This window comes from Vipera ursinii, assembly GCF_947247035.1.
Source record: "Vipera ursinii genome assembly, chromosome: 11".
NCBI classification, from domain to species: domain Eukaryota; kingdom Metazoa; phylum Chordata; class Lepidosauria; order Squamata; family Viperidae; genus Vipera; species Vipera ursinii.
This window is the reverse complement of record NC_139524.1, coordinates 1,944,654-1,954,045: the sequence shown is the minus strand read 5'-3', so window position 1 is coordinate 1,954,045 and position 9,392 is coordinate 1,944,654.

Below are 9,392 nucleotides of genomic sequence, written 5' to 3'. Positions count from 1 at the left end.
AGTTTAAATCCTTTTGTGTCTTTCCCCCCCCCCTTTTTTTCTCCTTTTAAAAAAAATCAAATAGATAAGGTAGCCAGTTCCCATGAAAATAGGAATTTTTGGGTCGCCAAATATAAAAGGGATGTAGGTCCAATTAGTTATATTTTTTCAAGGTTTTTTCCCCCTGGTGGGGAAAGTTCCCTTCCCTCTCTCCTCGCAAGGGGAAGCAGATTCAAGAGCTTTTGACAGGAAAAAGTAAAAAGTTGGAATAAAGAGAAGGCAGGTCTCACCCAGTTCCTCCACTGTGCTTGATTTTACGTTTGGCCTCGGCAGGAAACGGCAGAAGCGATGGGCCATGGGAGTGGCCGATCCTTTCTTCGTTGGTCCAAAGAGCTGCTCCAGATAGACGGGAGGGCTGCCGCCCTTCCACCATCGATCGGAGGGTCCTCTCCCCCACTCGTCACCCCTCCAGGGAGACTTTCGACCCCTTTACAGGGCCCCCCCAGTGAAAGAAGGCCAGATGACATGAGGAGTAATCTCTTCACACATCTGGCAGCGCCGTGATCTGGAACCAGAAGGCACTAGAATTGCAATTCCCAGCCCCTATTCCCACCAGGAGCCCCAGTGGCATAGTATTGCAGACAGAATATAATATTGCAGACAAACTCTGCCCACCATCTGGAGTTCAATCCTGATGGGGCTCAAGGCCTTCCATCCTTCTGAGGTCCATAAAATGAGGAGTCAGATTGTTGCTTACATTGCAAATAATGCTTACATTGTAAACTGCCCAGAGAGTTCTAAAAAGGGCTACGGGGAGGTATATAAGCCTAAATGCTAATGCTATTCTATTGGCCAATGGAGAACCACAAGTTCCCAATATCACATTCAGAGAGTGTTACATGGAGTTAAGTAAAAGATACTTTGACAATGTTTGTGCTTCGACCTCTCCTGGTTCTGTCCTGCCTAGCCAGTTATCTGGATTCCTACTGATGCACATCCCATATTAATCTCTTCCAGGATGTTGAGCCATATGTAGACCAGTATGTTTCTTCTCAAAACTTCATTGCTTTTAATTCACCTATGGGTGCCTCCAATTCCCCACTTCCCTACTCCGAGACCCCCTATGATTAACTTACCACTTCTTCTTGGCCCTAATTCCTACACTATTCTTTCTGGAAGAGAGATCCACCAAGTTGCTTTGACCCTGGCTGCCTTCTGCTGCCAAACTGCAAGGCTGCTTCCATCAGTACTACAGGAAGCTTTCTCAGGAGAATGTTCTGCTTGCAGTTATGCTTCTTTGGGACAGCAAAGATTTTGGCTGAAGATTTAGAGATGCAAACCACGTTTGTCCCCATCAGAGGAGTTGATGCTGTTGCTCCAGGCTAAAACATCTGTGCTGCTTGCTGAGGATTCAAGGTTCAGGTCACATCATCGCTATGTGGAAAGTCATGGGGCAGCAGCAGATGGGAGATCTGCTGGCTGTGAGTCACAGGAAGAGATACTGGCAAGGCAGGCTCTGCAGCAGGTCAGGGCAACTTCTTTTGAAACACCTGCCTTGGACTGGAGCTGACCATTGTGTTCTAGATCAGCAGTTGGCCATCTGAGCTCCCAGAACTAGCTATGACTCCTTGGGCACCTCCTAATCACACTTGCCATTATCAGCATCACAGATTCCTGCTATCTGGAGGAGGAAGCAAACAACGGTAAAATAAGCTCAGGAAGGCTTAAAACAAAGGCAAAAAACTATTTCTGCTTTTTTGCCTGATGATACCACCCTCCTGGGAGGGGGGTGTTAACCTAGTTGTGCTTATATGTGGGACATTGTCCTGCCACTTTTTTCAGCTGTGGATCATTGGCCTGTAGAAAAAAGGCAACTGTAGCTGCCAAAATCAAAAGATTACCCAGTTAAGCTGCTATTGTACTTCCTCTTCCATTTATTCGAAGAAAGCAAGTCAAGAAAATAATTGGTGGGTTCTGCCCTAAAAAAAAGAGCTATTGTAAGCAAACATAAAATCAGAAAGGAAGATCATCACATGCTTTGTACTCTCCTGACTCAATCAATAAAAATAACACTGGCTTGATTTAAAACAGATCTGGTGTAATAGTTAGCTTTCATACATGGATTTAGAGCACAAAGCCCTCAAGTGGGAGGCTGGGAAGAGCAGAGCACTTCTCTGAATTCTGGACGAGAAGACCAGCCATAAGTTCATTTCTGAAATTCTCATCTTAAATTCATTTCCTTTTCTAGATCTGTCTCCCTGCCAGCAATAAGAGAAAAGGAATGACGCATTTATATAAACAATTATATTCTATATTTGCCTTCCAATTAAAAAGCATATCACAAGCGAATGTATTAAAACAAAGAATTCCTGTCCTGTGTCTCCAGACAGCAGGGATGGGACTTGCTTCTCTGCTATCTGGAGGGGAACTGGAGGAAGCTGCCCCGGGACTATCAACAGGAGAGCCTTCGATTACTCAGGCTTGGTAGAAAGAAGGGTCTTCCTTAGCTTCAGAGATGAAACCTGAGAGTGAGTTCCAAATCTCAGGAACTTCTGCCCACCTCCAGTTGCAGGAGGACATAAAAGCCTCTGATAAGGACCTTTAGCACGTGGAGAGGCCCACCTGGGACTCAAGCTAAAAGTCCTGTCTCCAGTGATGTCATGGTTTTGTTTTATTATTTTCTAGAATCATAGAGCTGGAAGGGATCTTGGAGATCTCCTAGTCCAAACCCTTGCGCAAAGCAGGAATCTATACCATTCCAGACAACTGGTAGTTCAGTTTTTTTCTTGAAAGTCTCCAGTGATGGAGTGTTCACAACTTCAGGAGACAAGCTGCTGTTCCATTGATTATTTTTTCTCACTGTCAGAAAGTTTCTCCTTAGTTCCATGTTGATGAGCTTCCCACCCATTGCTTCTTGCCCTGCCTTCAGGTGTTTTGGAGTATAAATCAGTGGCCTTTTCCCTATTATGGCCCTGCAGGTACTGGAAGACTGCTATCACGTGTCCCTGGCCCTTCTCTTCACTAGACTAAATGTACCTTAGTGTTTCATCATACGATTTAGCCTCCAGACCACATATCACCTTTTATTTATATGATTTATATCCCATATTGCTATCTAAAGCATGCTCAAGGCAATAAATAAAACATAAAATAAATGAATAAAAAATAAATAAATAAAACACAATCACAAAAGGAATTGAAAATGAAAAAATCGGGTTGAAGAGGATTAAAGATTTGAAAGGTTCAGAGCAGTTCACATATCTTCCAAATTTTCCCTTCAGTTCATCTCCCAGTGTTTAACTAAAAACTTGCCCATCTTGTTACCAACCAAGGCAAAAGAACCCACCACCTGGGAGATGGCATGATGTTCTGTAGTCATGCACAAATGGCGTGCACATGAAGCCTGGAATGGAATCTCAAGAGAACGTCTCCTCTCCTTTCTTGTTTCATCCTAACCTTGAAGAAATGGGGAAATGGCTTTTGTGTGAGACTTAGTTTTAATTTTGCCAGCCTTGATGAGGAATGGTGTGGCACTGTTTAGCTTCTTCCATTAAACACAATTTTGAGTTAACTTTCATGAATACATTTTATATCTATGATTATATAGAGTATTAATTGAACTGATCAATGATCAACATCATATCTCATGAGCAATATTACATGATTTTTAAGAAAGACGTTCACATACACAGAGGCAGAATCAAAAAGTCAAGAATGTGCTTGTAATTAATTATCACAACGTTGTGGCCATTTTCACAGTTTTACTCCATAGAATATAATACACAGATACACATTCGAGATAGTTTTCCCCAACAGGTCAGTTGAAGCCTAGGAGCTGCATTCTTCCATAAGATAGTGTGCTTGGCTGATTTTAACTTTATTTATTTTTCTGTAACTTAATGTGTTGCACATACCCAATATATTTGTTTTATTGAATTGGGTGGAAACCCCCCCCCCCAAAAAAATGAATTCAGTAATCTCTCCAAGAGAGATAGGTGGTTAAGAAATATGAAGTATAAATAAAGTTAAAAAGTTAAAAATATGAATAGTGCCACAGAAAGATACAGTATATTATGCCCGGCCTTAAGGGCGCTAATCAACAAACATGGGGAACTTTGGCTGATCTATGTGCAGAGTGTTTGCAGAGGGGAGGACAAAAGTTAAGAAGATGGGCGCAAACATGTCCCTCCCCAGGGCTTCAGCCACACAGTGGTAGCCAGCTGGCTTCTTTGACTTGCATGGTCCCTTTTTTCTTGCATTTGATTCCAACACCAAACAGTAGAAATGGACCCATCCCTGCCTCCTCTTGAATTTAGTTCAGTTTCAGAAGCAGGCCAGTATCTGTACTTCTGGATCTCCTTTATTTGAAGTCATAATTGGAAATAACTGTTATTTTGTGTCATTATGTCTCCAGTCTTTTTTATCTCCATCCAGCTATTTAAGAGTGTTCAACAGCACTGCATTCCCTTCCATCAGCCCTTGTCTCTTTCTCTCCAATTATTTCATCTTGTACTGGGTAAATCAGTTTCATAATTTCTAGTATATTAAGCACTTAATATGTTGTGTCATTTGAAACTACATCTTACAGTCAGCAAAGTACATTTTAATGAGCGTTAAGTGGTATAAAAATAGTGATACCAAATAACAGTTGGGTTGGGGTTGTTTTTTTTTTGCTTTTTTGGGGGTTTTTTTGGTGGGGGGAGTTGGTATGTTTAAATCTTGAACGTTACAAGCTTTGGCATCCTGGACAGAATATCCTTCGTGCAGGCAGTTACATTGAAATTATATTTAGATTAATGGTTCATTAAGGAGTTTTATCATACCGGCTGCCACCTCCTCTGCTGGCCCCTTTAATGCTGCCTGCCCAGGTCAGCCATTGGCCCTGCATGGGAAATTCTGCAGACTGGCGGGTGCAGATCAGGCTGCAACTCAACACATCAAAACAGAGCTTAGAGCACACGGAGGAGGAGCCATAGATCAAGACAGAGCATTCTTACACCTGACTCAGGATGGCCTCCACTATTTGTCAGTGTCTTTCCAGGCAGTTGACCAGACTTTTCCAAGGTTACCAGATCAGGACTACAAACGTTTGGACATTTGCTCTATGCTGCCTTCAGGTGGTTCTGGGGATTTTTCATAGAGCCAGCCAAGGCTATAGACCCTCTTACTCTTACATTAAGGGAGAGAGGATTGGAAGGTGAGTGTGATTTTAAAACTGGAGAAAGAAACACTAGAACACAACAGAACAAAATAGAAGTGAGCTGGAAGGGACCTTGGAGGTCTTCTAGTCCAGCCCCCGGCTCAAGCAGGAGAACCTATTACCATCTCAGACAAGTGACTGTCAAGTCTCTTCTTGAAAACCTCCAGTGATGGAGCACCCATGATTTCTGGAGGCAAGCTGTTCCACTGGTTAATTATCCTCACTGTTAGGAACTTTCTCCATAATTCCAGGTTGCTTCTCTCTTTGATCATTTTCCAACCATTGTTTCTTGTCCTGCCCTCTGGGGCTTTGGAGAATAGTTTGACCCCCTCTTCTTGGTGGCAGCCTCCCAAATACTGAAATACTGCTATCATGTCATTCCTATTTCTTCTTTTCCTTAGACTAGCCAAGCCCAAGTCCTGCAGACATTCTTCATATGTTTTAATCTCCAGGCCTTTGATCATCTTAGTTGCTCTTCTCTGAACTTTTTCCAAGGTCTCAACATCTTTTTTGTGATATGGTGACCAAAACTGACTGCAGTATTCCAGGTGTGGTCTTATTAGAGTTTTATAAAGCAGTACTAATACTTCGCATAAACTTGATTCTATTCCTCTGTTTATACAACCCAGGATTGTGTTACCTTTTTTGGCTGCTGCTGCATACTGCTGGCTCATGGTCAAGTGATCATCCACAAGGACTCCAAGGTCCCTCTCACAATCTGTACATATATCTTTGATTTTTCCTGCCTAAATGTAAAACTTTGCTTTTCTCCATATTGAAACTCATTTTGTTGGATAGGGCCCACTGTTCGAGTTTGTCAAGATCTTTTTGAATTCTGAGCTTGTCTTCTGGGGTGTTGGCTATTCCTGCCAGTTTGGTACATTTCTGCAAGCAAATTTGATGAGTTCCCATTCTATTCCCTCACCTAAGTCATTAATGAAAATATTGAAGAGTACTGGGCCTAAGACGGAGCCTTGTGGTACCCCCTGCTTACTTATCTCCATGTGGATGTAGTGCCATTGAGGACTACTCATTGAGTATGGTTTTTCAGCCAGCTACAGATCCATCTGACGGTGTTGTTGTCTATCCCACTATTTTGTGTCTAGTTTAATGAAGAGAAGGACTAGGGGTGACATGATAGCAGTGTTCCAATCTCTCAGGGGCTGCCACAAAGTAGAGGGAGTCAAGCTATTCTCCAAAGCACCTGAAGGCAGGAGAAGAAGCAACGGATGGAAACTAGTTAAGGAGAGAAGCAACCTAGAACTAAGGAGAAACTTCCTGACAGTTAGAACAATCAACCAGTGGAACAACCTGCCTCCAGAACCGGTGAATGCTCCAACACTGGAGGTTTTTAAGAAGAGACTGGACAGCCATTTGCCTGAAATGGTATAGGGTTTCCTGCCTGAGCAGGGGGTGGACTAGATAATCTTCAAGGTCCCTTCCAACATTATTATTATTATTATTATTATTATTATTATTATTATTATTATTATTATTATTATTATTATTTTCTAGCTTACCAAGCAGCAGGTTGTGGTCTACTTTGTCAAATTCCTTACTCAAGTCTAAGTATACCATGTCCATAGCATTTCGCTGGTCTACTAATTTAGTCACTTTATCAAAGAATGAAATAAGATTGGTTTGGGATGATCTTTTTATAACAAACCCGTGCTAGCTACTGGTTATGACTTTGCTTCTAGTTGTTTGCAGATCTGTTTTTTGATTACCTTTTCCAGGATCTTCCCAGGTATTCTGGAAGCACAAGCAATAGAACACAGCCAAACTAGAGTCTTGGACTTTAAAAGAGCTAATTTCAATAAACTTAGAGAGACCATGGGAAGAATTCCATGGATGAGAATCCTAAAGGGGAAAACAACTCAAGAAGCTTGGGAAATTTTGAAAAGCGAGATAATAAAGGCCCAGTCTAGTACAATACCAACAAAGAAGAAAAATAACAGCTCTCAAAGAAACCAGCATGGCTGCATAAAGAACTCTCTGAAAAATTGAAAGATAAAAAGGAAAAGTATAAGAATTGGAAAGAGGGGCACATAACTAAGTCAGAATATCAGCAAACAGCCCGTGCCTGCAAAGATGAAGTGAGGGAAGCTAAGGCTCAAAATGAACTAAGGCTTGCGACCAAAGTCAAAAATAACAAAAAAAGCTTCTTTCAACATATAAAAAACAAGAAAAAAGTTAAGGAAATGATTGGTCCATTAGTGGGGGAAAGTGGCAAGAAGGTGACAAGCAACAGGGAGAAAGCAGAACTATTTAATTCGTTTTTTTCATCTGTCTTTACACAAAGGGAAAAAACAGTCCAACCTACCAAAACCAGTGCCATAAAAAACAGAATAGAAACGCAAGTTAAGATAGGCAAAAAAATGGTAAGTGAGCACCTGTTCAAATAAAAAAAATGGTAAGTGAGCACGAGTTCAAATCACCAGGGCCAGACAGATTACACCCCAAAGTTCTCAAGGAACTGGCAGACGTGATCTCAGAACCGCTGAACTATATTTTTCAAAGATCCTGGAGCACTGGTGAACTACCAGAGGACTGGAAGAGAGCTGATGTTGTTCCCATCTTCAAAAAAGGGAAAAAAATAGATCCAAGAAATTACAGACCTATCAGCCTGACCTCAATACCTGGGAAGATTCTGGAAAAGATAATCAAACAACAAATCAGAGAACACTTTGATGCAAACAAAGTCATCACTAAAAGTCAACATGGGTTTGTCAAAAACAGATCATGCCAGACAAATCTTATTACATTCTTTGACCAAGCGACAAAACTAGAGGAATGCTGTAGATATAATTTACTTGGACTTCAATAAGGCATTTGATAAAGTAGATCACAACCTACTACTTGATAAGATAGAAAAATGTGGGTTAGATAGCATCACCACCAGATGGATTCGTAGCTGACTGACAGGCCGTACTCAGTGTGTGGTCCTCAATGGAACTGCATCTACATGGAAGGAAGTGTGTAGTGGGGTGCCCCAGGGCTCTGTTCTGGGCCCAGTCCTCTTCAATATCTTCATTAATAATATGGATGAGGGGATAGATGGGGAATTCATCAAATTTGCAGACGACACCAAGCTGGCAGGAATAGCCAATACTCCAGGTTTAAAATACAGGAGGATCTGGAGAGACTCGAACACTGGGTGCTATCTAACAAAATGAAATTCAATGGTGAAAAAAGTAAGGTTCTACATTTAGGCAGGAAAAATCAAATGCACAGGTATAGTGCAGGTGGTACCTTGCTCAATAGTAGTAACTGCGAGAGGGATGGGATCTCGAAATCCTAGTAGACAATCACTTCAATATGAGCCAGCAGTGTGCTGCAGCTGCCAAAAAAGCCAACACAGTGCTAGGCTGCATTAACAGAGGGATAGAATCAAGATCACGTGAAGTACTAATACCACTTTACAATGCTTTGGTAAGGCCACACCTGGAATACTGCATCTAGTTTTGGTCACCACGATGTAAAAAAGATGTCAAGACTCTAGAAAGTACAGAGAAGAGCAACAAAGATGATTGGGGGATTGGAGGCTAAAACATATAGGGAACAGTTGCTGGAATTGGGTATGTGTAGTTTAATGAAGAGAAGGGTGAGGGGTGACATGATAACATTGTTCCAATATCTCAGGGGCTGCCACAAAGAAGAGGGAGTCAAGCTATTCTCCAAAGCACCTGAAAGCAGGACAAGAAGCAATGGATGGAAACTAGTCAAGGAGAGACGCAACCTAGAACTAAGGAGAAACTTCCTGACAGAACAATTAACCAGTGGAACAACCTGCCTCCAGAAGTGGTGAATGCTCCAACACTGGAAGTTTTTAAGAAGAGACTGGCCAGCCATTTGCCTGAAATGGTATAGGGTTTCCTGCCTGAGCAGGGGGTTGGACTAGATGACCTCCAAGGTCTCTTCCAACTACTACTTCTTCTTCTTCTTCTTCTTCTTCTTCTTATTATTATTATTATTATTATTATTATTATTATTATTATTATTATTATTATTATTATTGATGTTAGACTGATTGGTTTGTAGTTTCCTGGGTCTGTTTTTTTCTTTTTGTTTCTTGAAGATGGGAACCACATCAGCCCTTTTCCAATCCTGGGTACTTCCCTGGTTTCCAGGATTTATGAAAGATGTGGTGTAATGGTTCTGAGATAATGTCTGCCAGCTCCTTCAGAACTCTGGGATGTAATATGTCGGGTCA